General features: G+C 41.2%; 1 protein-coding gene and 1 long non-coding RNA gene across 4 annotated transcripts in view; one reads left to right on the top strand and one right to left on the bottom strand.

Moving 5' to 3' along the window:
* ENOX2 (ecto-NOX disulfide-thiol exchanger 2) overlaps positions 1-91 on the bottom strand; it is a 289,405-nt gene extending 289,314 nt beyond the window's left edge. For all 3 annotated transcript variants that reach the window (XM_061408061.1, XM_061408058.1, XM_061408059.1), the window contains exon 1: positions 15-91. The gene's annotated coding sequence lies outside the window, so the exon portion shown is untranslated. The remainder of the gene's footprint in view (positions 1-14) is intronic.
* LOC133242073 (uncharacterized) lies at positions 29-20,677 on the top strand. Its single transcript, XR_009734759.1, has 4 exons — positions 29-109; positions 3,966-4,373; positions 8,322-8,575; positions 10,229-20,677. It is a non-coding gene; the product is annotated as an uncharacterized LOC133242073 (long non-coding RNA).
* The last annotated feature ends 7,214 nt before the right edge of the window (positions 20,678-27,891 follow it).

Below are 27,891 nucleotides of genomic sequence, written 5' to 3' on the forward strand. Positions count from 1 at the left end.
GGTTGGACTCTCACCCTCTCTGCAGCCGCTGAGGTGTCTCCTATTGGCTACTGGTCACCGGGGGAGCCGCAGGCCCGAGCCCTTGTCCTCCTGGGAAATGTAGTTTGAGGTCGTTGGAGGCTGTTCTTCCTGGTGGAGGGGGTGGAATCCAATACTGACATTGGCGGAGAGACTCTAGTGAAGACAGGATTGTGGGAGATGAAGTCGAGACCTTTCTTTTTATGTACCCAGAGTTCCTCCCCTCCGCCGGCTCCCTCCCCTGGTTCCTATTGTCCCCAGAGTTTCGGGTTGAGGACAGTGTTCTGGATGTTGTAGTTTGAAATGTGCTGTCTTACAGAATCGCCCTTCTTGGGGTATGGGGTTGTGCTTGTGGGGCAGCTAAAGGTTCTAGATTGATTTTACTGTTCGTTGAGTTCCTGGCATGCGGTGGGGGGGGGGGGGGGGGGCGGTGCAAACATGTCATCGCAGTTTGAAATTCTCATTAAGTTTTTTTTTTTTAATTTTATTTTATTTAACTTTACAATATTGTATTGGTTTTGCCATATATCAAAATGATTCAGTGGGTTTTTGCAAAATGTTATTTATACTCTGATAAGCTAAGGATTTTGACTCATCCTTTAAAATTGTCAAAATGTGTTCTGTGTGAACCATCATTAGTATCACTTTAAAGTTTCTGGAAATGTATATTTGTTTCTAATTGGGAGCCATATTTTTTCCCTTGGAAATGGTGTCACAACAGGCATAGAAATGTGACTTGTGTTATCGAGTCCAAGCTTTCTCTACTACCTGCAGGACGGGCTGATGAATCAGAGATGAGGTGTTGAAGCAAGGAATAAGACTGTATTTGGAGAGTTGGCTGACCAAGGAGATGGCAGAGTAATGTCTCAAATAACCATATTATCTGGGTCTGGATGCCAGGTTCTGTTATAGAACAGAGCTGGGGGAAGTGAGAAGACAAAGTAAAAAGGCTTTGAATTTTGCAAGTATCTCCTAGAATGGCAAGCCTCAGGCAGGGAATTGGTTAATTTCTTCCTTCCTGCCATCTACAGGTGGACAGGGTTCTGAACAAAGGCACTTTAGTAGCAGTTAGGCAGAGGGGCAGGATTCTCTGAGATAGGCCATTATGTATGATTATGATAACAAAAGCAACCAAAATCAAGTCAAAGAAACACTTCCAACATGCAGTCAGAATTGGCTTTTTCCTGCAATAATTAAAGCTAAGCAAGAGTGCTGGTTCAGTTCAGTTCAGTCGCTCAGTCCTGTCCGACTCTTTGTGACCCCATGAATTGCAGCACGCCAGGCCTCCCTGTCCATCACCAACTCCCGGAGTTCACCCAGACTCACGTCCATCGAGTTAGTGATGCCATCCAGCCATCTCATCCTCTGTCGTCCCCTTCTCCTCCTGCCCCCAATACCTCCCAGCATCAGAGTCTTTTCCAATGAGTCAACTCTTCGCGTGAGGCGGCCAAAGTACTGGAGTTTCAGCTTTAGCATCATTCCTTCCAAAGAAATCCCAGGGTTGATCTCCTTCAGAATGGACTGGTTGGATCTCCTTGCAGTCCAAGGGACTCAAGAGTCTCCAACACCACAGTTCAAAAGCATCAATTCTTCAGCGCTCAGCCTTCTTCACAGTCCAACTCTCACATCCATACATGACCACAGGAAAAACCATAGCCTTGACTAGACAAACCTTTGTTGCAAAGTAATGTCTCTGCTTTTGAATATGCTGTCTAGGTTGGTCATAACTTTTCTTCCAAGGAGTAAGCGTCTTTTAATTTCATGGCTGCAGTCACCATCTGCAGTGATTTTGGAGCCCAGAAAAATAAAGTCTGACACTATTTCCACTGTTTCTCCATCTATTTCCCATGAAGTGATGGGACCAGATGCCATGATATTCGTTTTCTGCATGTTGAGGTTTAAGCCAACTTTTTCACTCGCCACTTTCACTTTCATCAAGAGGCTTTTTAGTTCCTCTTCACTTTCTGCCATAAGGGTGGTGTCATCTGCATATCTGAGGTTATTGATATTTCTCCCGGCAATCTTGATTCCAGCTTGTGCATCTTCCAGTCCAGCATTTCTCATGATATACTCCGCATAGAAGTTAAATAAGCAGGGTGACAATATACAGCCTTGACATACTCCTTTTCCTATTTGGAACCAGTCTGTTGTTCCATGTCCAGTTCTAACTGTTGCTTCCTGACCTGCATACAGATTTCTCAAGAGGCAGATCAGGTGGTCTGGTATTCCCATCTCTTTCAGAAATTTCCACAGTTTATTGTGATCCACACAAAGGCTTTGGCATAGTCAATAAAGTAGAAATAGATGTTTTTCTGGAACTCTCTTGCTTTTTCTATGATCCAGTGGATGTTGGATATTTGATCTCTGGTTCCTCTGCCTTTTCTAAAGCCAGCTTGAACATCAGGAAGTTCACGGTTCACATATTGCTGAAGCCTGGCTTGGAGAACTTTGAGCATTACTTTAGTAGCGTGTGAGATGAGTGCAATTGTGTGGTAGTTTGTGCATTCTTTGGCATTGCCTTTCTTTGGGATTGGAATGAAAACTGACCTTTTCCAGTCCTGTGGCCACTGCTGAGTTTTCCAAATTTGCTGGCATATTGAGTGCAACACTTTCACAGGATCATCTTTCAGGATTTGAAATAGCTCAACTGGAATCCCATTACCTCCTCTAGCTTTGTTCGTAGTGATGCTTTCTAAGGCCCACTTGACTTCGATTGTCATTTCCTTCTCCAGGGGATCTTCCTGACCCAGGAGTTGAACCCTGATCTCCTGCATTGCAGGCAGACGCTTTACCATCTGAGCCATTAATGACCTCAAAGCCAGCCATAAGACACCTGTTTAACCTATAATGAAGTCACGCTGTGAAGAACAGAGGCCACATCCATCGGTGTAATGCAACAGTTTAGAGAAAATATACAACTTGAATAATAAAAAATAACTGTATATTTCTTTATGAAATTATCTTTTTACTAAAAAAAAATAGGCTAAAGGAGGTAGATAAAGGAATACAAGGGGAAACCTAAACACTTTCAAGTGATTAAAAGTTTGGAGAAAATGGTTTCAGTCAGTCAGTTCAGTTCAGTCGCTCAGTCGTGTCCGACTCTTTGCGACCCCATGGACTGCAGCATGCCAGCCCTCCCTGTCCATCACCAACTCCCTGAGTTTAGTCAAACTCATGTCCATTGAGTCGATGATGCCATCCAACCATCTCATCCTCTGTTGTCCCCTTCTCCTCCTGCTTTTGATCTTTTCCAGCATCATGGTCTTTTCCAATGAGTCAGTTCTTCATATCAGGTGGCCAAAGTATCAACAACATTCCTTCCAATAAATATTCAGGACTGGTTTCCTTTAGGATGGACTGGTTGGATCTCCTTGCAGTCCAAGACCCGCTCAAGAGTCTTCTCCAATACCACAGTTCAAAAGCATCAATTCTCCGGCACTCAGCTTTCTTTATAGTCCAACTCTCACATCCATTCATGACTACTGGAAAAACCATAGCTTAGGCTAGATGGACCTTTGTTGGCAAAGTAATGTCTCTGCTTTTTAATATGCTGTCTAGGTTGGTCATAGCTTTTCTTCCAAGGAGTAAGCATCTTTTAATTTCATGGCTGCAGTCACCATATGCAGTGATTTTGGAGCCCCCTCCCCCCCCAAAAAATAAATTCTTCTAGAAAATAAAGAATTTTCTAGAAGAATTTGTGGAAAATTCTTTAAGAGAGGGGAATACCAGACCACCTGACCTGCCTCTTGAAAAATCTGTATGCAGGTCAGGAAGCAACAGTTAGAACTGGACATGGAACAGACTGGTTCCAAATAGGAAAAGGAGTGTGTCAAGGCTGTATATTGTCACCCTGCTTATTTAACTTATATGCATAGTACATCAGAATAAAATGGCTTATTAGGACTAATTTCACTCCTCACTTTTGACTTCTGCTTTCTTTGTTATAGATGAATCCTTGTAGCTGAATGGATCATTAGGATTGGGTTACTACAGTTTCACTGATGACAACTTTTTGACTCACAAATGGAACGAAAGCAAAGAAAGAGGAATTGCATTTTGCTCAGATACTTGCCTAAAATTTTTTAAAGTGACATGAAGGAAGAAGATGATTTAATAGACTCAAAAATGTATTCAGCAAACTGCTTTGTGCAAGGCCCTGGACTGGCCCAATTGCTACAGAATTGGAAAATAGTCCTTCCTCTGAAGTACCTCATGATCTAAGAAGAGAAATAGACTATACAATGTACAGAGTGCTCTAAGAGGTTCTAGATAGGGTTCTGTAGGACCATAGAAGAGGAAGAACTCATTCCATTTCTGGAGAAAGCAATGCTTGAATGATGAGCCTTGGAGAACCGGTAAGATATTTGTCAGCTTTGGGGCAAGGAGGCTAATCATACACAGGGATAAGGATGTGAGAGAGTGCAAAAAACAACAAAAAATTTCGATACTGCAGGAACTAGATGGGGCAGGAATAGAGGGCCATTCTAATGAGTTCACAATATAACCTGAAAGCACTAAAGAACCATCAAAGGATTTTAAGCAAGGAAAATGATATGATCAGTTGGATTTGGTGATAATTTGAATATGAAATTTCAAGAATTTGAGAAGGAAATGGCAATCCACTCCAGTATTCTTGCCTGGAGAATCCTGTGGACAGAGGAGCTTGGTGGGCTGCTGTCCATAGGGTCGCATAGAGTCGGACACAACTGAAGTTACTTAGCATGCATGCATGAATATGAAAAGGGAGGAAAAGGAAGGCATCCATTATGACTCTCAGGTTCTGATGTGAAAGAGTGAACCTACCATTCATTGAGATAGGGACCCCAGAAAGAGTTGCAAGTTTTGTGGGGTATAGGACATTTAAAAATTTGAGGAATCTCTGGAATATTTGTGTAGAGATGCCTCAAAGGCTGTAAGGAAATGTAGATCTGAAGTGCAGGAGAGAGGTCTGAGTTAGAACTAGACATTTGGGATACATCAGTAATAGATGGTAATTAAATACATAAATATGAATTTAATTTTATGGAATGCTTAGAATGGTAATTTTAAAAGGACAAAGATTAAGTATGACTGCTACTCCTAAGTCACTCCAGTTGTGTCCGACTCTGTGCGACCCCATAGACGGCAGCCCACCAGGCTCCCCCGTCCCTGGGATTCTCCAGGCAAGAACACTGGAGTGGGTTGCCATTTCCTTCTCCAATGCATGAAAGTGAAAAGTGAAAGTCAAGTCGCTCAGTCGTGTCTGACCCTCAGCAACCCCATGGACTGCAGCCTTCCAGGCTCCTCCGTCCATGAGATTTTCCAGTGAGAGTACTGGAGTGGGTTGCCATTGCCTTCTCCAAGATTAAGTATGGAACCCTAGATAATAACCATATTCAAGTAGTAGGTAGAGGAAGATGTGCCTTCAAAAGAAGCTGAGAAGGAATGGCCTGATATTTGAACCAACAGAAAACAAAGTAGAAGCACTGGAATATTGTACAGAGAGGTTAAATAAAAGGACAGAAGAGTAACAAGGAACTATTCATTCATCCATTCAACAAATATTTATTGAGTACCTACAACATTCCAGGTACAATTCTAGATGTTGGGAATAGAGGAATGGGGGTGGGGGCAAAACCCAGACCATATCCCTTCCCTTTGGAACTTACATTCTAATAGGGGGAAACTATCAATAAATAAGATTAATAATTAAAATAAATAGCAGTGAAATTCCCTGGCGGTCCAGTAGTTAAGGTACATATACATAATGGAGTATTACTCAGCCATTAAAAAGAATACATTTGAATCAGTTCTAATGAGGTGGATGAAACTGGAGCCTATTATACAGAGTGAAGTAAGCCAGAAAGAAAAACACCAATACAGTATACTAACACATATATATGGAATTTAGAAAGATGGTAACAATAACCCTGTATACGAGACAGCAAAAGAGACACTGATGTATAGAACAGTCTTCTGGACTCTGTGGGAGAGGGAGAGGGTGGGAAGATTTTGGAGAATGACATTGAAACATGTATAGTATCATGTATGAAACGAGTCACCAGTCCAGGTTTGACGCACGATACTGGATGCTTGGGGCTGGTGCACTGGGACGACCCAGAGGGATGGTATAGGGAGGGAGGAGGGACGAGGGTTCAGGATGGGGAACACATGTATACCTGTGGCAGATTCATTTCAATATTTGGCAAAACCAATACAATATTGTAAAGTTTAAAAATAAAATTAAAAAAAATTATTCCCTAAAAAAATAAATAAATAAAATTAAATTAAAAAAAAAAACAAAAAAAACACTCTGCACTTCTGAACTCTCATTGCTGGGGCCCCAGGTATAATCCCTGGTCAGGGAACTAAGATCCTACAAGCTAAAGGGTGCAGCCAAAAAAAAAAAAAAAAAAAGTAGTGACAGTTAATATTTCTACAATGCTAATTGTAATGTGTGTGTATGTGTGTTTACACCTACAAAGGTGGGACTCTTTGTATTTCTGGGCTCCAAAATCACTGCAGATGGTGACTGCAGCCATGAAATTAAAAGATGCTTACTCCTTGGAAGGAAAGTTATGACCAACCTAGATAGCATATTCAAAAGCAGAGACATTACTTTGCCAACAAAGGTCTGTCTAGTCAAGGCTATGGTTTTCCCATGGTCATGTATGCTTGAAAATGTACCCAGGAAAGAATGCTTGGGTATAGAAAGTGAAAGTGAAGTCACTCAGTCGTGTCCGACTCTTTGTGACCCCATGGACTATAGCCTACCAGGCTCCTTGGTCCATGGAATTTTCCAGGCAAGAGTACTGGAGTGGGTTTCCATTTCCTTCTCCAGGGGATCTTCCCAACCCAGGAATTGAACCTGGGGCTGGGGCATTGCAGACAGACGCTTTACCATCTGAGCCACCAGGGAAGATGGTAAAGGATCCGCCTGCAATGCAGGAGACCCAGCTTTGATCCTTGGGTGGGAGATCCCCTGAAGAAGGGAATGGCAATCCACTCCACTATTCTTGCCTGAATTCCATGGACAGAGGAGCCTGGTGGGTTACAGTGCATAGGATCGCAAAGAGTTGGACACAACTGAGTGACTAACATACACACACACAGAAGAAGACGAATTTGTGAAATAGTGACCCTTTGTAAATCAGTCTGGCTGGATTTATAGATCAATTGGTAGGCCAAGGTTAAGGCTTAAGAACCAGTGTACAGTTGAAGTCATGGCCAGGGTTCAGGTTTATAATGTGGAATGTGTTTGGCTTCAATCTTCGGCTTAGGTGAAGGCTTACTTGATCTGTTGCTGTCTTAATGAGTCAGTGTGGATCCATGGTTAGAGGACCATGGAAGCAAGTTTAGGACTCAGCCTGTTATCAGTGTTAGGCTCCAGTGTTAAAGCCATGGTTCTATCTGTGATAAAGATCAGAACGTATTTCTGACTGGCATGAAAGCTCACTGTGAGGCTCTTTAGTCCAGTGTGGCCTGGATTATACTCATTGTGAAGACAAGGTACACTATTTGGGTCCAAATTTTAGCCAGTATTAGGGTGTAGTTTATATAAGAGAGGCCTTATTCTAAGATTAGTATTAGGGCTCAGTCTGTAGCTTAACCTTAGACAGATCACATCCACGGTTAGGGCTCAGCTCAAGGTTTCACTTTAGTTTTTAGTCAGTATTGGAATCACTGTTATTTCTAGGTTTGGAAATCAGTAAAGGCCATATCATAGCTCTGTCAGGGGTTACAGTTCCTGTCAATTGTATTGCCTGGGGAAGAGCTAATTAGAATTTGAACAGGATTTATGTTCAGTCTTTCATCAGGTAAAGCTCCAATTAGAGTTTAGTTTTGGCCCAGCTTTAGGCCTCAGTCTGTGGCCGTTGTTAATACACAGGCAGTGTCTTAGTTTTATACTGTCTGTTGCCATGTTAGGATATTAACTTTGATGAGCCCTAGTTTTGTTTCAGACCAAAGTGAGCATTTCGTCTATGGACAGTGTTAGAGTATAGTTTGTGGCCAGATGTCAACTATGTGAGCAGGATTGGGGATGCATATTTGGCCAAAGTAGTTCAAGGTGCAGTTTCTGACTTTAGCCAGTGTCAAGGTTCTGTCTTTGCTCATGTTGGAATGGTCTGTGGCGCTAAGTCACAGTGGTCAGTGTTGTACCTCATTCTGCAGCCTGAGCCTGGTTCAGTAGGTGACTTGCGTTAGCATTTCAATTTGGCCTGTGTCAGAGTTCATCTTTCAGTGTCATATCCTTTTGCCTTTTCGTGCTGTTCATGGGGTTCTCAAGGCAAGACTACTAAGTGGTTTACCATTCCCTTCTCCAGCCATCTGATACGAAGAGCTGACTCACTGGAAAAGACCCTGCTGCTGGGAAAGATTGAAGGCAGAAGGAGAAGGGGTCGACAGAGGATGAGATGGTTGGATGGCATCACGGACTCAATGGACATGAGTTTGAGCAAGCTCTGGGAGTTGGTGATGGACAGGGAAGTCTGGCGTGCTGTGGTCCACGGGGTCACAAAGAGTCGGACACGACTGAGTGACTGAACTGAACTGAACTGTGTCAGAGTTGATTCTGCTGGTAATCGTCCCATTTTGACTTTGTGTAGAGTTTCTGTTCACTGAGTGCTGAGTGTTAATGTTATCTATTAACATTCTCGTTTATATAATTCCAGTGTTGTTCCATACATGATAACTTATTTTTGCTTATTTAAACACTTGAAGGAAGCTTATAATTATTAGTAGCTGGATTGAATGTTGAGACAGTAATTTGTCAAAGATTTTTGGATAACAGAGAGCTCCTGCTGTGGCACATATTGATAATTGGTTAACCGCAAACCTTGAAAGCACACCTTTCCTTTATCATTATCATAAGATAGACTAGACGCTAACAGTACTTTTCTCAGGTGCTTTTTCATCAGTGAGACATAAAAAGGAATATGCTTTGACTTACGGAAAAATGTATTTTCCTGATTATAGGGACAAAAATCGTGGGCAATGTCCCTTCTGTTTCTTTTGAAAAAGCTTTATTTATGCATAACTGATATACAAAAATCCCATGCATTTAGTGTATACATTTTGATGAGTTTGGACACATGCATATAGCCATGACACCATCACCATAATCAAGGCACTGAATGTATATATCACCTCCAAAAATCTCCTTCTCTTCTCTTGTGGATTTTCTTTTTTTTGGAGTGGTAAGAACATTTAACATGAAATCTATCCTCTTAACATATCTTAAAGTGTACAATACTGTATTTGTAACAACAGGCACTATGTTGTAAACAAGTCTAGAACTTACTCATCTTGTAAAATGAAAACCTTATACTCACTAAGCACCAGCTCCCCATTTCCTCCTCTCCCCAGCCCCTGGCAGCCACCATTCTTTTCTCTGCTTGTATGAGTTTGGCTACTTTAGTTATCTCATAAAAGTGGAGTTATGAATATTTGTCCACCTATATTTGCCCTTTTCCACTTTGCATAATGTCTTCTATGTTCATCTATGTTGTCACAAATGGTAAGATTTCCTTCTTTTTAAGGCTGAATAATATTTTACATATGTAAATATATCACATCACACACACACACAATGCCAGTGACATGTCTATTTTTAATTTTTGGCAGACCCTCCATACTTTTTTCCATGTTGACTGCACCATTCTCTATTTCTACCAACAGTGTATGAAAATTCCAATTTCTCCACATCCTCACTAATACTTTTTTATTTTATGTATTTATTTTTTTAATTTAAATTTATTTATTTAATTGGAGGCTAATTACTTTACAATATTGTATTGGTTTTGCCATACATCAACATGAATCCTCCACGGGTGTACACGTGTTCCCCATCCTGAACCCCCCTCCCTGATACTTTTTTAAACAGATTTTTTTCCTTCCAGTTTTATTGAGATATAATTGACACACAGCTCTGTATAAGTTTGAGGTGTATAGAATCATGATGCTATGCATCATGAAACGATAACCACAATAAGTTTAGTGAACATCCATCATCTCATACAGATACAAAATTAAAGAAATAGAAAACAATTTTTTTTTCCTTGTGATAAGAACTCCTAGGAAGTACTCTCTCTGTTTCTCTCCCTCTCTCTCTCTTTTGCTTAAAACAAACAAGTTGATTATTTTCTTTCTTTCTTGAACTATGTCTGATTTACAATGTTGCGTTACTTTCAAGTGTTCAACAAAGTGATTTAGTTTTTTTTTTTTTTTTCAGATTATACTGCATTATCCTGGAGCAACCCACTCCAGGATTCTTGCCTGGAGAATCCCATGAACAGAGGAGCCTGGTGGGCTACAGTCCATGGGGTTGCAAAGAGTTGGACACAGCTGAAGTGACAGCATGCACTTATGCACACTACATTATAGATTATTACAAGTCATAGATTATAATTCCTGTGCTATACAGTATATCCTTACTGTTTATCTTTTATATATAGTAGTTCCTATCAGTTAATCCCATACACCCAATTTGGTCTTCCCTCCCGCCCTCTCAATTTGACATCATTGTATGTGGAATCTAAAAATGACACAAATGAATCTATACACAAAAACAGACTTGCAGATGGGTAGAAAACAAATTTATTGTTACCAAAGAGGAGAGGATTTAGTCTCTTAACAACTTTCATACCTAACATAGAGCAGTATTAATTATATTGATCATAGTATGCATTACATCCCTAGTAGCAATACTTATTTATCTTATAACTAATAGTTTGTACCTTTTAACCACCTTTATCCAATTCCTTCTGCCCTCCCTCCCCTGCTTCTGGTAACCACAAATCTGATCTAATTTTCTATGAGTTTGTTTTTGAAGTGTAATTGATCTACAGTGCTATGTTAGTTTCTGGTACACAGATAGCACAAATTCTGTCTCTCTATACATTTCTAAATGATCACTACAATATGTCGCATTGCCATCTGTCACCATACAAAGACACAGTATTGACTATATTCCCCACATTGTACACTTCATATCCTTGAATCATTTTTTTTGTAACTGGAAGTTTGTACCTCTTAATCTCCCTCATCTGTTTCTCTCCTTCTCCTCTCTTTCCCCTCTGACAACCACCTATTTGTTGTCTGTATCTATACCTCTGTTTCTGTTTTATTGTGTTCCTTCATTTGTTTTTCTTTTTTTTTTTTAGATTTCACATATATGTTAAATCATATAATATTTGTCTTTCTCTGTCTGATTTATTTCACTTAGCATCGTGCCCTCTGGTCCATCCATGTTGTCACAGATGGCAACATTTTGTTCTATTTTATGGCTGAGAAGTATTCCATTGTATAAATATATACCACATATTCTTTATTCATTCATCTATTGATCTATTGGTGGACACTTACCTTGGTTATTGTGAACTGTGCTGCAGTGAGCATAGGGGCTCATACATAGTTTTGAATTAATGTTTTCATTTTCTTTGGATAAACACCCAGGAGTGGAATTGCTGGATAGTATGATAATTCCATTTTTAATGTTTTGAAAAACGTCCATACCATTTTCTATTGCGGCTGCACTAATTTACATTCCCACCAACAGTGCACAAAGGTTCCCTTTTCTCTGCATCCTTGCTGGCACTTGTTATTTGTTGTCTTTTTGATAATAGTGATTCTGACAATTGTGAGGTGATATCTCATTGTGGGTTTGATTTGCATTTTCCTGATGAGTAGTGATATTGAGCATCTTTCCATGTGTCTGTTGGTCATCTGTATGTTTTCTTTGGAGAAATGTCTATTTATGTCCTCTGCCCATTTTTAAAATCAGATTATTTGTTTTTTTTCCCTTATGTCGAGTTACATGATTTCTTTGTATATTTTGGATATTAAGCCCTTATTGGATATATTTTTGCAAATACCTTGTCCCATTCAGTAGGCATCTGTTTCCATTCAGTAGGCAACTGTCCCATTCAGTAGGCAGACTTTTCATTTTGTTAATAGTTTCCTTCACTGCACAAAAACTAGTTTGATATAGTCGCACTTGTTATCTCTTGCCTTTTTGGTAATAGCCATCCTAACAGGTGTGGGGTGATAGCTCACTTGCATTTCCCTAGTGATTAATGACCTTGAGCATCTTTTCATATACCTGTTGGCCATTTTTATGTCTGATTTGGAAAACTATTTGGTTCCATATTAATTTTATGGTTGTTTTTTCTTTTTCTGTTTAAAATGCCATTGGTGTTTTGATAGGTATTGGGTTGGATCTATGGACCACTTTGGGTAGTATGGACATTTTGACAATATTAAGTCTTCAATCTACGAACAAGGGATGTCTTTCCATTAACTTGCATCTGCTTTCATTTCTGTCATTAGTATTTTATAGTTTCCATTGTACAAGTCTTTCACCGCCTTGTGCGTGCATGCTTAGTGGCTTCAGTCACGTCTGACTCTTTGCAACCCTGTGAACTGTAGCCCACCAGGCTCCTCTGCCCATGGGATTCTGCAGGCAAGACTACTGGAGTGGGTTGTCATTTCCTTCTCCATTCACCTCCTTAGTTAAGTTTATTCCTATATATTTTGTTATTTTGATGCTATCATAAATGATATGTTTTCTTAAGTTTCAGATAGTTTGTTGTTAATATGTAGAAATGCAACTGATTTTTGCCTCCGATTAAGTTTTTACCAGGCTTCCCTGGTGGCTCAGCAGTAAAGAATCCACCTGCCAGTGCAGGAGACATGCATTTGCAGGTTTGCCCAGTGTTCAAGAAGATCCCCTGGAGAAGGAAATGGCAACCTACTCCAGTATTCTTGCCTGGGAAATCCCACGGACAAAGGAGCCTGGCAGGCTACAGTCCATGGCGTCGCAAAAAGACTCAGTGATTAACAATGACAACAAGCTTTAATTTAATACCAGAGTTTGGGGATTGCCGATGGCTAGGTTAACACTTACTATGAAGAAGGTTTTAGGGCTAAGATAAGAGTGTAAACATGTTTCTCAGGTTGGCTGCCCACGTTACACATCAGTCTACAAATCAAAGTTAGTGTGAGAATGGACAACATATAGGATCCAGCTTGTGTTTAAAGTTAGATTCTCAGGCTGCAATCAGGGTTTGGGGCTCAGGCCATTGCCAGGGTTTGAGTTCAGAGTATTCAGGTCCTGTTGTCAATTTGGTACTTAGACTCTGGCTAGTATGGCAGGCAATCTGGTGTCAGTCGTAGAGTTCAGTCTGTGCTAATTTTTAGTGCCCCTACCCTGCCCAGTGTCATGCGCACATCTTTCCCCAATTTAGGGCTCAGATTGTGGCCAGACTGATTGCTCAATCTCAAGCTAGTGTTAGGACTCAGTTTGTGGCCACTAAAATAGTGCACTTTGTTTATGCAATTAAGAATCATTCTGTGACAAAGGTTAGTACTCAGTCTTAGCCTGTTGTTAGTTCTAATAATATGAGGAGGGTTTTGATATAACCTTGTAGTGTTAGGAATCATTCTTTAGCCAGGCTTAGGGTTTAGTCTTTGGGTCTCAGATTATGGGCAGGATTTACAGTCTTTGTTCCAGGGTGGTGCTCAGAATGTACCCAGGAATAGAGCTCCCATGGTGCACCCTTGGACATGGTGAGTTGCATCTGTTCTCAGGGTACAAATTAATCTCTTGTTAGATTTTAGGCAAAGACTATGAAAAGTATTTGTTTTGTTCTTAATTCACATTCAGAGTTTGGGTTCAGTCTTTGCCTACTTTTGGTGAACAATTCAGTTTCTGGTCTTGGCAATGTCTGTGGCTAGAATTAAGGTTAAAGCTGTGGTCAGAGTTGAGATTCAATCTGGGGCTAGCATTTAGCCAGAGATAGGGTTCAGATCAGATCAGTCGCTCAGTCATGTCTGACTCTTTGCGACCCCATGAATCGCAAGTTTGCCTCAAATATTCAAGATCAGTCATTAGCCATCTTGAAAGTGTAAGTTTTATTTTCAGGGTGAAAACTCAGGCTGAAGGTTAGTCTTAAGGGCTCAGTCTGTGATGAGAGTTAAGAATTCAGTCTGTGACTAAAAACTGAGTTTGTAAGCAGTTAGATGCTATAAGCTTTAGGGGCAAAATCAGTGGCCAGTGATGGAGCCCAGGTTCAGTGAATTATTCCACAGTCAGATTTATGAACTCAATATCTGGCCAGATTTAGAACTTGAGCTTTGAACAGAGTTAAGTCTCAAGCTGTGGCTGTATTCAGGGTCCTATCTGTGAACAGGATTAGGGCATATGATGTGGTCAGAATATATCCTCCAGTTTTGAAGAAGATTTGGTTTCACTTCTTGGCCAGGATTAAGGCACAGTCTTTGGCCAAGTTCAGAGTTCAGTCTCTGTACATGTTTTTGTTTCTGTATGAAGCCAAGTTTAGCAGTCATTCTGTTGCCAGTGTTGGGGTCATTTTCTGGTTAGTGCTAAGTCGGTGGAAATTGTAGCTGGGTAGGTTTCCAAGATCAGATCTCATGCTGTGACAGAGTTAGAGCCTCCATTTGTGGTCGGGGTGAGAGTTTAGTCAGTGTGTATGCTGAGCATTCATTTTGTGGTCCGTGGAGGATATTAAGTATATTCCACAGTTAGGTCACAGTCTGTAGCTTGAGCTTGATACTCAGCCTGGGACAGGTGTAGAGGCTAGGTCTGATCATATGTTGGATCTCTGTATCACAAATTAAGGGTTTATCAGTGGCCATAGTTAGGGTTCAATCGGAGACCAAGGTTAGTGTCTCAGTCTGGAACTGGCCATAACTACTTAGTCTTGGACCAGACATAGGCAGTGAATATTTGACTAGATTTAGAGACTCAGTTTAATCAGAGTTAAGGTATTGAAGTATGGCCAGAAAGAGGCTCAGTCGATGGATAGAATTGAGGTTCCCATCTCAGGGACCAGCGTTAAGGGCTCAGTCTGAAATTCGGGTTAAGTCCAGAGTTGGGTACTCAGGCTACATCTTAGGTTAGATATTTGGCTGGAGCCCAGGGTTAAACAGAAGAATTGTGTTCAGTGTTAACAGCTTGGTCTCTGGCCAGACTTCAGAGACCTGCTCCTTAGCTTGTGGTCAGTGATAGTGGTTTGTTAATTATATCTGAATAAAGTTGTCATGAAAAGGTTTTAAAAAAGAAGAGGATTCCCACAAACAAACTAGCAGGCATGATGCAGGAAAGGAACCATGGAAAGAGGCTGACTACTGAATCAGGACCAGCAGTGTCCTTGCTGTCTCAGGGTTTTATGCTTTGGAGGGGCAGGGCAAGCACAAGAGTCTGAGGGGAAAGGAAAGAACTGGTCAAGGGGGAGGGGTACCCCAGGGAGGTGGATACATGCTTCTCAAAGGAGAGAACCTTTTACAAGATGCCTGGACGGAAGTAGTGCAAGTTTTAAAAATTTGCAAAGAATGGAAACTCCTGTTTGCCAAGTTCTTCCATCACCTTCTTCGTGTCAGTAATAGGCTTTCCTGAGCACTTGTTCTAAAGTATTCCCCCACCTTTCCCCATACTGCACTGTGTGGGGAAATCATACCATACTCTCATATGCCCCAAAAGTATGTATGAAATGCATGCACACACGCTTGTTTTCACTTACTTTCTCCCGTTGAATCTTCACGACCATTATTTATGATCAGTGTTCTTGTCACCATTATACCGATGAGGAAACCAGTTAAGCTAATTAAGAGACTAGCAAGGTCATACAGCTGGTAAATGCAGAGCCCAGTTTCGAATCCAGTTTTATCTTACTCCATGCTGTGCTCTTTGCACGCCACCACTTGGCCTGTTCATTTGTAAGTTGTAAGATTTACATCTCACCTTCAACCCTTGACTTCCTAAACTTCGTTTCATTTAATTCTCACAACAACTCTGTAGAGTGGTTCGTATTCTTATTATCCCTTTTTACAGTTGAGGACATGTGTTCAGAGAGGGTAAGTGATTTTTCTCAAAGTCACGCAGCTAATAACTGGCAGAGGTGCTATTAGAACCTAAACATGTCCAACCGTCAGCTGAAGTTTTTCCTGGTTTATCATGCTGCCTCAGAATACCTCAGCCTCCAGAAATGACATCTTATGGACATTGTGGACTTTGCTGCAGGCTGCTGGTGGGAAGGATTTAGTGATAGGAATATAGTAGGCTTCTACTATGCCATTCATTCCAGTGATTTGAACCTGTGAGAGATTGAGAGTGAACAGAAGGAGGCACAGCATAAGGTCCCGTGGGCGCAGATGTGCTGTAGGCACCCCCTTCATGAGAATCTCTAAGTGTAAATGAGAGTTAATGATGGTGTATTATGCATATGACGAGTGTAGGAGTGGAGAAAGGTAGATGGTCACTGAAGTAGGCTATGCCTAAGGACCAGCCCTGCCAACTGTTTTCCTATGAAACTCAGCCAACTTGCCATCATTTCCACAGTCTGCTCGTGACTTGGCTTATCTCCACTAGATCAGGCATCCACATAATCCACATATTCCCCTAGGAAGTTTATATGCTGAGGTTAAGGGAATTGATTATATTTCTGCCTTCAGAATGGCTGAGCAAGCTCCTACTGGAACTATGGGACACCATCAAGACCAACATATCACAACAGGAGTCCTAGAAGAGAAAAGAGAGGAAGGGGTAGAAAGAATATTAGGGGCAATAATGGCCAAAACATCCCTAATGTGATGAAATACACAAATATATATATCTCTAAACTCCAAATAGAATAAAATTAAACCACCTTTTTTCCAGTTTTATTGAGGTATGACTGACAGATAAAATTATTAAGATAGTTAAGGTGTTCAACATGGTGGTTAGATATGTGAGTTAACACATCAGTCACCTCACATATTTACCCATCCTTCTCCCCTCCTTCCTTTCCTCCCTCCCTCACCCCCTCTCTCTTTTTCTTTCTTAAATGCAGTGAGAACATTTAAGTTCTACTCTCAGCAAATTTCAATGAAACAGTCCAATGTACTTTTCCATGCTATGGTCGACAGATATTCTTTGGCAATAGTTTAGTACCCTTTCTCCAGGTAAAATCTTGTGCATGAATTTAATACATTAAAAGAGCTGCTCTGTGCTAGTCCTTCCTGATGCCACCCCTGGTCAGCACTTGGCCATGGTGTATGCAGTGCTTCTATCCTAGGGTCATATTCTCTGCATGTATAGTGGGCATAACTTTGCCCTAGGGATCCACAACCCTACACTCAAAGTACTGTGCACTGTGGGGGCTTCAGACTAGAGGCCGAGTGCTGTCTCTGGCTGGAAAAAGTGAAGAATGGGCCTCTAACCCATAACTGAGGAGCTTCAGCATGGCCTCTTTTGTGGGTCTTACTGTTTCTCTTGTTCTCCTCGACTGACATGACCATGGACCAAGATCCATTAGCTATAATTCCAAAATTCAGTAATCTCCAAAAACCAAAAGTTTTCATAAATTTGGCACCAAAACTCATTAGGCAGCAAAACTTGACCCCAATTGATACAAGGCTTTGTATAGTCTTTATGTTAGTTGCTCTACTGTGTCCGACTCTTTACAACCCTATGGACTGTAGCCCGCCAGGCTCCTCTGTCCATGGGATTCTCCAGGCAAGAATACTAGAGTGTGTAACCAGTCCCTTCTCCAGGGGATCTTCCTGAACCAGGGATCAATCCCAGGTCTCCTGCATAGAAGGCTGATTCTTTACCATCTGAGCCACCAGGGGAGATTGTGAAGGACAGGGAAGGCTGGCGTACTGTAGTCTGTGGGGTCATAAAGAATTGGACACGACTTAGTGACTGAACAGCAACATAGTCTTTATGTATAAACTGTTTATGTGACTATCCATTTCACTATGAAATACTAATGTGTTTATAACACCTACCAGGAGTATTATATAATATACCATATATTCACATATTACCTGTCCAAAATACCCCAAATTCTGAATTTCAGGAATCATCGAACCCTAAAGGTTTTCTATGAAGAATTTTGGACATGTATATTCTTTCCTCCTTGCTGACTTGTTCTGATGTTACCTTCCTCACTTTATCCAACATCTGGTAACATCTGCCAGGGCCAGGGAATGAAAACACTGATTTTTCCCTTTACTTTCACTCTATATGGGTCTATATGGGTCTTTGTATTTAAAAGTAGGTTTCTTGTAGAAGACATAATTGTGTCTGGCTTTCTTATTCCATGTGAAAAATCTGTGTCTTTTAAGTGGTGTATTTAGACAACTTGCATTTACTGTATTTCCTGATATAGTTTGCTTGAAATGTACCGTCAATGCTTGCTGTTTTCTATTTATTCCATTTTTTCCTTGACTTTTCAATGTTTACAGTTTTTAAAAATTGAGCATTTTTATTCCATTTTACCTTGACTACTGGCTTTTAATTTGTACCTCTTTTTGAAAATTGAGTGGTTCCCTAGAGTTTACAATGTGCGTCTGTAGTTAATTGGGATCTGTAACAGAAATAAAATGAAATTTTTCCTAGAAACAAATTTAGTAGAAAATGTGAAACATTTTTACAAAGTAGTTGCCTAGACCAGAAAAACTGAATGCAATAACTGGGAACAGTGTCCATACCTAGACCTAATGCGGCGCGTGCCACTCTCATAATTTACAAGTACGTAAAGTTGACAATGATGTAGACCTTACCCGAATGAGGGTCCCTTATTCCTTTCCTGACTACTCTACATATCACCTTGGCTTGTATAAATGAGACTTGACTTGAAAGTGAGAAGTTCAGCTGTCAGGACACTGAATATTTTTTTGTAGTAAAGCTGCATATCATTAAATAAATAATAATAAATTACCATGACAGGAGAGGAAGCGCTAAGCAAAATAATATCTTTATTTTTTCTTCCATCCCAGTTTCATATCTAAAAACATATTCTTCCACGTCACACTGACAAACTCTCCAGGGTCCTCCACATAAAGACCCACTTGTAATCCAGCTGGAAACAGGTTCTGGATGCTAAGCTCAAAACCTAAGAATACTACTACTATACTAACATCAAGTGTAACTTGTCAAGCCCTTGTTGTAAGACAGACTCCAAGCTCTTTAAACATACTGGGTCATTTAACCTTCATAACAGCTTTATGAAATGGCTACTGTTGTTATCATCTCAATCTTACAGACAAAAAAAAAAAATGAAGCAAGAGAAATTAAGCAACTTATTCAGGTTCATAGTGAGGAATTACCGAAGCAAAGATTTTGATATACCTTGTGTCTCTTTTGCACCTTCACTTTCTTTTGAAATTGGCTTATGGCATAACCTAATAAACAGATGCATAGACATAGACATTGTGTGGGAGGAGTGGGTAGGGTGGGCTGTGAGTCTGGGCATCCACCCATCCACCCTCCACTGCCAAGATCCAGCAAGGCCAAGATATTTTTATACCCGTTTTTCCTATAGAGCCAGGAATGTGAAATTCACTATGCAGATTTGTTAATATGATTATTTGGCTGGAAAAGCAGACTCTATAGATACTTTCCCTCACTGATCCCTAAGGACCACTCTGATACAAAATATTATGTGTTGATGGGTATGTTTTTCTTTACATGCATGCATGGGTATGTATTTATATGCGTGATTCTGTGGCAGTTAACACACATGTGTTTAGTATATTGATTCTCAAACTTTAGTCTAATATCAATTACCTGGGTACAATCTCAGGTATCTCTGGAGCCTATCCTTGGTGATTCTGATTCAGCTTAGCTGGCATGGGGTGCAACGCTTTGTGGTATGCACCTGAAGTGATTTGAATGCAGGTTGTTTATGCAGACCACATTTTGAGAAGCAATAAAATAATGGTTTAGTGTGAACTCTGGAGCCAGGCTGTTAGTGAGTGGTTTTAGGTTTAAGCAGGTCAGCTTGCCTCTCTTAACCTGTTTTCTTGTCTGTGAAAATGAATAATAGTACCTGCCTCACAAGGTTGCTGTGAGGATTGAATGGCATGTATAATTTCAAGCATGTCTCATTTGATGTGCTGACCCATCATAAGTTCTCAATAAACAGTAGCTCTTATTATTTCTGTAAAGCTATTTATATTAATCACTACACTAGGAGGGATCTAAGACATAGTCTCTACCCTGTAATACTTACCATTAAGAAGACTTGGGACTTCCCTGGAGGTCCAGTGGTTAGGAATCTGCCTGCCAACGCAGAGGACATGGGTTTGATCCCTGGTCCAGGAAGATCCCACATGCGCGGGGCAACTAAACTTGTGTGCCCAACTACTGAGCCCACGTGCTACAACTACCAAAGCCTGCACACTCTGGGGCCACAACCTGAAACCTGTGCACTGCAACTGGGGAGTAGCCCTGGTCACCACAACTAGAGAAAACCCAAGTACATCAAAGACCCAGCACAGCTATAAATAAATAGATAAATGAACAGGATAGAAAGAAGACAAGCAGGTGAAGACGCTAGAGGACGTGTAAACATGTTACACTGTGAGCTGCTGACTTTAAGGGTGGGTAGTAAATAGGAATCTCGAGACTGAAGTGAGTGCTGAGAAAGGTTTAGCACCTTATCTGGAGGGCTTCCCTGTGACCAAGAACTGCAACGCGAAGATAAGTGTAGTAGTACAATTGCAGGCATACGTAGATTTATTGCGTTTCACTTCACTGTGCTTCACAGAGACTGCACTGAGCAAGTCTGTTGGTACCAGTTTTCCAACAGTTTCATATCTCCATGTCACATTTTGGTAATTCTTGCAATATTTCAAACATTTTCATTATTATAACATTTGTTATGTTGATCTGTGTTCTTTCACGTTACTATTGTAATTACTTTGGAATTTTTAACAATAAAATATTTTAAAATTAAGATATGTAGATTTTTCAGACAAATACTATGCATATTGCACACTCAGAAGTTATAGTGTAAATGTAACTTTTATATGTACTGGGAAACAAAAAACAAACAAAAAACATCACGTGCCTTCCTTTATTGCAATACTTGCTTTATTGTGGTGGTCTGGACCTTAACCTGCAATATCTCCAAGCTTTGCTGTATATAAATTTGCATAGCACTTTTCACATGTCAGGTGTTCAAAGAAGGAAGATGGCAACTTGAACTAGAGAAATTAGAAAAATCTTCATGGAGAAGTTAGAAGTCAAGCAGGTCCTCAGTGGATGGGGAGGGTTTGAGAGGGTGGAGAGGAGAGGACTAGCACATTCAAAGCAAAGGAATTAGCCTGTGTTGGGCATGGAGATGGGAACAGAGGCAGCAGCAGCAGGTACCAGTCACGTTGTATTCCTGGCGTTGTGCACCAGAGGGCGCTAGTCAACTAGACCACAAGGATAACGCCAACCATCCTGGTTCCTCACCGCCTCTCAGCCCAGAATTGTGCAGTGCTATTGCCCTTCAGCACGGAGAAGGAAATGGCAACCCACTCCAGTAGTCTTGCCTAGAGAGTCCCGTGGACAGAGGAGCATGGTGGGCTGCTGTCCATGGGGTCGCACAGAGTCAGACACAACTGAATCGCCTTAGCATGCATACATGCATTGGAGAAGGAAATGACAACCCACTCCAGTATTCTTGCCTGGAGAATCCCAGGAACAGAGGAGTCTGGAGGGCTGCCGTCTATGGGGTCGCACAGAGTCAGACACGACTGAAGCGATTTAGCGGCAGCAGCAGCAGTTGCCCTTCAGTGCATGCTAGTAAACAGTGAACAAGTGGGGAGGGGCCAATTACTGGGGGGCAACCATGACCAGGAATTTTGGTCGTAGCTGATAACCTCACTCCCTGAGAAGGATTTAAAGAACCTGGAAAGCTGGAAAGGTGGGGGGTTGCAGACAATGTGAGTGGAAATCAAGGTAGGTTTGGGACAATAGTTTCTGTGTCTCAGGAAAACTAGGGGTGGGAGCTGCTCTTGTACCCCTTTCCCAAGATAGGAGAGGGAGATTCAGTTATCTAAGACTGGCAACCTTATCTACTGCACTCTGCTGGTGGCCCTATGACAGGAGAAGCTTTCCTTTAAGCATGCATTTGGTATTTTCTTTATGCCTAGCTCAGACCTATTAAGTGTCTCAGTTTGGCTGACACTTCATAAATTAGAAACAACTTCTGTGCCCAATCACTCAACTTTGTCCTGACCACACTCTGTAAAGAAGTTCTTTTACAGTCACTTAGTCGTGTCTGACTCTTTGTGACCCCATGGATGGCAGCACACCAGTCTTCCCTGTCATTCACTCTTTCCCAGAGTATGTTCAAATTCATGTCCATTGAGTTGCTGATGCTATGTAACCACCTCATCCTCTGTTGTCCCCTTCTCCTCCTGCCCTCAATTGTTCCCAGCATCAGGTCTTTTCCAATGAGTCAGCTCTTCACATCAGGTGGCCAAAGTATTGGCGCTTCAGCTTCAGCATCTGTCCTTCCAATGAGTATTCAGGGTAGATTTCCTTTAGGATTGACTGGTTTGATCTTCTTGCAGTCCAAGGGCTTCCCTGGTGGCTCAGACAGTAAAGAATCTGCCTGCAATGCAGGAGACCTGGGTTCAATCCCTGGGTCAGGAAGATCCCCTGGAGAAGGGAAAGGCTACCCACTCCAGTATTCTTACCTGGAGAATTCCATGGACAGAGGAGCCTGGTGGGCTACAGTTGATGGAGTCGCAAAGAGTCGGACATGACTGAGCGACTGTGAAGAACAGAGATAATTATTAATAACACCATTTCACAGAGGTAGAAACAAAGTCTAAGGAGTGTGTCAACTCAACTTAGATCATGTAGTTAGTAAGTGATGTTTTCTCAAAACCCAAGTCTTCTTACTCTAAGATGATTTGTAATTTGTAATATCATTAGCTTTCTACCATATTAGATGCTATGTAGAGAGAAATACTAATTAAGTAGAAACCATGGTCCCTACCCTCAAGAAGCCTAAATTTTGGGAAGAAATAAACATGCTAGCATTGTAACTTTAAGCAAGTCCACTCCTATTTCTGGGTTGAGGCTTGGTCTATAAAATAATGGTTTGCACTATACGATCTCAAACATTTTATGTTTCACATCCTCCTAGAAATAAACAACCATTGAATCACACACAAAAAAAAGGTGCATGATCACATAATGTGGTTGGGTGAGGAAATAATCACTCAGGCCAACTTGGGAAGCAGCTACAGAGTGCAATGGCTAAAGTTGCCATGAGGAAAGAAGGGAGAAATGAAACTAGGGAAAAAGCCCTAGCTCTCTTGTTGGTGCTAAAAATGGCTTACTCCGATTGATATCCACCAGTATGCTGGTCCCACAAATAGGCTGTAGGTTGGCTCTTTGAAACACCTCTATACTCATTCATCACCAGCCTCCTTGCTGCTCACTGATTTTAGGTAAAAGTAGGGGTTAATTAACACAGTCATCCTAGAGAAGAATGTCACAGATCCTGTGATGTGTCAGAAAGAATTCAAGATAGTAGGAATCAGGAGTCACTGAAGTGACTGAGAACCAGAAAAGGGTTAGCCTCCTAAGGCACCCATCTGGAAGGCTTTAGTGTGATGAAGGACTGGTAATAATAAGATAATTGTAGTACTACAATTATATATATTAAAGATAGCACTTTCGACCTGCTAGGTACTTTCACAAGTGTTTTACAAGAAATAACTCTCATTCTTTATGATAACCTTCAGTTCAGTTCAGTTCAGTCGCTCAGTCGTGTCCGACTCTTTGCGACCCCATGAATCGCAGCACGCCAGGCCTCCCTGTCCATCACCAACTCCCGGAGTTCACTCAGACTCACGTCCATTTATGTGATAGCAACTGTCATTTCCCCCATTTTACAATTGTGGAAACTGATGTATATTATGCAGCCTCTATCCACCTGTCTTCCTCAGAGCCCTTTCTTAAATTCTCTCCCTCCACCTTGAACCTCGCTATTTATCTGCCTTATCTTTGAATAACATTTTATTCCAATACTGTACTATCGTATAAAATAAAATGCTCAAGCTCTAGAATTTTGAGGATTCCAGAGTCAAGGCGCCTTGTAAATCTTGCCAGCTATCACTAACTAATACTTCCTCTGCCCTCCCAACCTCATAGGAATGTCTTCAATGGGACATCTTCCAGGAAGTACCAGCTAGTGACTGGGGAAATGGGGAGAGGTTAGAAATCAGGCGGAGAAGCTGTCTCCCAGCCAGAGGGATTAAGAAGATTTAAAGAATCTTTGAAAATGTGTCCGGGGGACACCTTGTCTTAAAAGAAAGTCCTCCTGGCCCAAATGTTTGACAGGAAGGGTGAGGGGAGGTAGAAATACATGAATGAATTGTATAAGTCTGTATAAGGCTGTAACCTGACTTATGGGCTAAGATGGTCCATGCAGTGTGCTTTGGGGAAGGCTTTAAACAAACAAAAAACAAAATCTCTCCTCCCTTAAGAAACTTGTTTAGTTCTTCAGGAAACCCCCTCAGAATTCAGAAGCCTTTATACAGTTTTGCTTAGAGCGTATGGGCTCCTCACGTTCTCTGCTGCCACCTGGTGGACAACAAGAGGTAATGAATAACCAGTCAATCCTAAAGGAAAACAACACTGAATATTCATTGGAAGGACTGATGCTGAAGCTGAAACTCCAATACTTCGGCCACCTGATGCGAAGAACTGACTCATTTGAAAAGACCCTGATGCCGGGAAAGATTGAAGACGCGAAGAGAAGGGGACGACAGAGGATGAGATGGTTGGATGGCATCACCGACTCAATGGACTTGAGTTTGAGTAGTCTCTGGAAGTTGGTGATGGACAGGGAGGCCTGGTGTGCCCCTGTCCATGGGGACGCAAAGGGTCGGACACGACTGAGAGACTGAACTGATAGGAAATTGGGCGGTTGAGTTTGGAGGGGGAGAGGAGAAATGAGGCTGGAGGTGGGTAATGCTGTGGTGGGCAGGCACTGTGGGAGTCCAGGGCGCCCTAAGGATAATCAGGTGCTTTCTGAGGCTAGTGAAACATGGAAAGGGGCCCGAGGAGCATAGAATGTTAGAGATAATATGTGTAATGCTTCTGGCCTACAGATGCAACTGCACCAAAAGTTACTACAGAGTTCTCACTACATGTGAGGACAGAGCTAAGAATTTAAATGTAGTTTTAATTTTAATTCTGACAGCCACCTTTTTCAGCACCTTCATTTTTCAGACAAGTAAAGTGAGACTCAGAAAGCTTAAGTAACTCACAGAGCTAGTTAGTGGCAGAGACAGTGTTTAAATTTTTGACCATGATGTCATAAATTGTGACAACTTCCAATGGTAAACAGTTGACCCTTGAACTGGGTTGGGGCTCTGACCCTTCATATAGTCGAAAATCCATCTATAACTTTACAGATACCTCTGTATCTGTGATTGCACAGCCGTGGATTCAGCCATTCACGGATCGTGTAGTACATTAAATCCGTGTGTAAATGGACCCATGCGGTTCAAATTTGTGTTGTTCAAGGGTCAACTGTATATGATGTGAAATCTGACTAAGAAGGAGTCTTAAGTACTTCTAATTTGGGTCAAGTAGGCTCTGGGGGAAGGGAAGGTGTAGTATACATACCACTGCTTCTAACAAGCCCCATTTCAAGTATGAGGAAACCAAACAGGCTAATCCAGAGCTCACCCCACTCCCACTCCCTCAGTCAGTAAGAACACTGTAAGCACCTACTCTTTCCAGGGCTTTGTGGTCTATGAGGGCATTTTTCCTGGGAGCACTGGTATGCCAATGTTACTCATTTCTCCTTCTGCCATCTTCCTCCTCCACACACACACCCACACATACACTCCAGGTCTTCTAAAACTCTCAGGTTAAGGAATGTGTCAATGTGTTTCTTCAAAAATGCTGTCCCATGGGGAACAGAAGACCAAAAGCAGATGTCATCTATGTTGATCAGGAAATTAGTCAATTATTTGGTTAAAAAAAAAAAAAAGGAGATGCTAAAAGAATCAGCAAGCCCTGAACACCTGCTATATGCTGAGTGCTTGACTGCAGAATCGTATCTAATCCTCCCAGCTTCTGTGAGGCACATTCTATAAGCATCTCCATTTAAAAATGAGGACAACTGAGGTCCGAGAGGCTAGGCAACTTTTCTGTTGCTTTTCTAGACGTTTGTTTTGTATATACTTCCTCCTAATCTGTGCTTTGCCATTTAAGTTTCTTTTTGGTGTCTTTCAAAGAGAAAATACTTCACTTTTGATATAGTTCAACTTATTGTACTATGACCAGTTATATGTTTATTATTCCTAGTACACATCTGTACATTTTTCATTGGGATTGTAATTTTCAATCCTAAAATCAGTTCATCCTGATAGAAACTTTTTTTTAAAATTTTTCAAAAAAGAAAATGAGGTTTAAAAGTGTTAAGTGACTTGCCTGAGGCTGCCCTACTAATAGGTGCCAGAGTTGGAATTCAAATGCCATCCAACTGGCCCCAGAGCCAGAGTTTCTTGAATTACTCTGCACTGCCCCCTGTCATCTCCATCCTTTGGCCATCAGCTCTATGACAGCTGAAACCAGAAAGCAGAGCTTTGTGTTGCTCAGCCTCAGCTGGGAGCATGTACTTTGGGCAACTCAAATTTTTCACCCCAGTACATATGTTAGATAAACTAGACTTTAAAGCAAAAAAAAATTTCCCAGAGAGGGATATTATATAACGATAAAATGATCAATCCACCAAGAAGAGAAATCAACACGAAATGTGCATGCACTGGACAATGCAGCTGCAAATTACATGAAGCAAAAAATAATAGAACAATAAATAAAAGCAATAAATAAAAATAATAATAATAAAGAAGCAGACAAGCCCACAATTCTATTTAAAGAATTAAACACTGCTCTTTCAATAATTATAGAACAATTAGAATATCTACAAGGATATAGAAGAATTCAAGAACACCATCAACCCACAGAATCTAATCCACATTTATAGAACACTGCATCCAATGGTAAAAATACACATTATATCAAGTGTCCACAAAACATATGCTAAGATAGAAAATATTTTATACCATAGAACTTAACCTCAACAAATTTTATGAGTTGAAATCATACAGATATTGTCTTCCAATTACAATGGGAAAAAACTTTGAAATCATTAAAGAAAAATAACAGGAAAAATCTCGAAACACTTGGAGAGTAATCAACACTCTTATAAATAAGCCATGAATCAAAGAGAAAGTTGCAAGCAAAATGTTAACTAAAAATACGAAATACACAAAAATACACTAAACTGAATAAAAATGAAAATAAAACATGAAAAATTGTGGAACACAAAACAAGACTGAGAGTGAAATTTATAGTGCTAAAAGTTTACATTAGAAAAGAGGTATTTTAAATCAACAATCTAAATGCCCACCTCAAGAAAGTAGAAAAAGGGATGTAGCCAAAATGGTGAGTAGGAAGACACAGAGCCAACCTTCTTCCATAGACACATCAAAATTACGCCTATTTACAGAGCAATCATCTGTGAGAATTACCTGAGTAGTAGCAGAAAATATTTTCGACAACTGAAGGTATAAAGAAAGAATCACGAGACAGATGGGAGGGGCAGAGACATGATACAGTCAAGGGCCATATCCCTGGGTAGGCAATGCACAATCAAGAGGATATTACAATTGTAGACATTCTCCCCAAGGACTGAGGGGTCTGAACTCACACTGGGCTCCAAAGCCTCTGTGTCCTGCACCAGAAAGATGAGCCACCAGAACATCTGGCTTTGAGGCCACCAGGGCTTGAATTGGAGAAGGCAATGGCACCCCACTCCAGTACTCTTGCCTGGAAAATCCCATGGACGGAGGAGCCTGGTAGGCTGCAGTCCATGGGTCTCGAAGAGTCAGACACAACTGAGCGACTTCACTTTCACTTTCGTGCACTGGAGAAGGAAATGGCAACCCACTCCAGTGTTCTTGCCTGGAGAATCCCAGGGATGGGGGAGCCTGGTGGGCTGCCGTCTCTGGGGTCGCACAAAGTTGGACATGACTGACGCGACTTAGCAGCAGCAGTAGCAGCAGCAGGGCTTGAATATGGGA

This window comes from Bos javanicus, chromosome X (genome assembly GCF_032452875.1).
Source record: "Bos javanicus breed banteng chromosome X, ARS-OSU_banteng_1.0, whole genome shotgun sequence".
Lineage (NCBI taxonomy): Eukaryota > Metazoa > Chordata > Mammalia > Artiodactyla > Bovidae > Bos > Bos javanicus.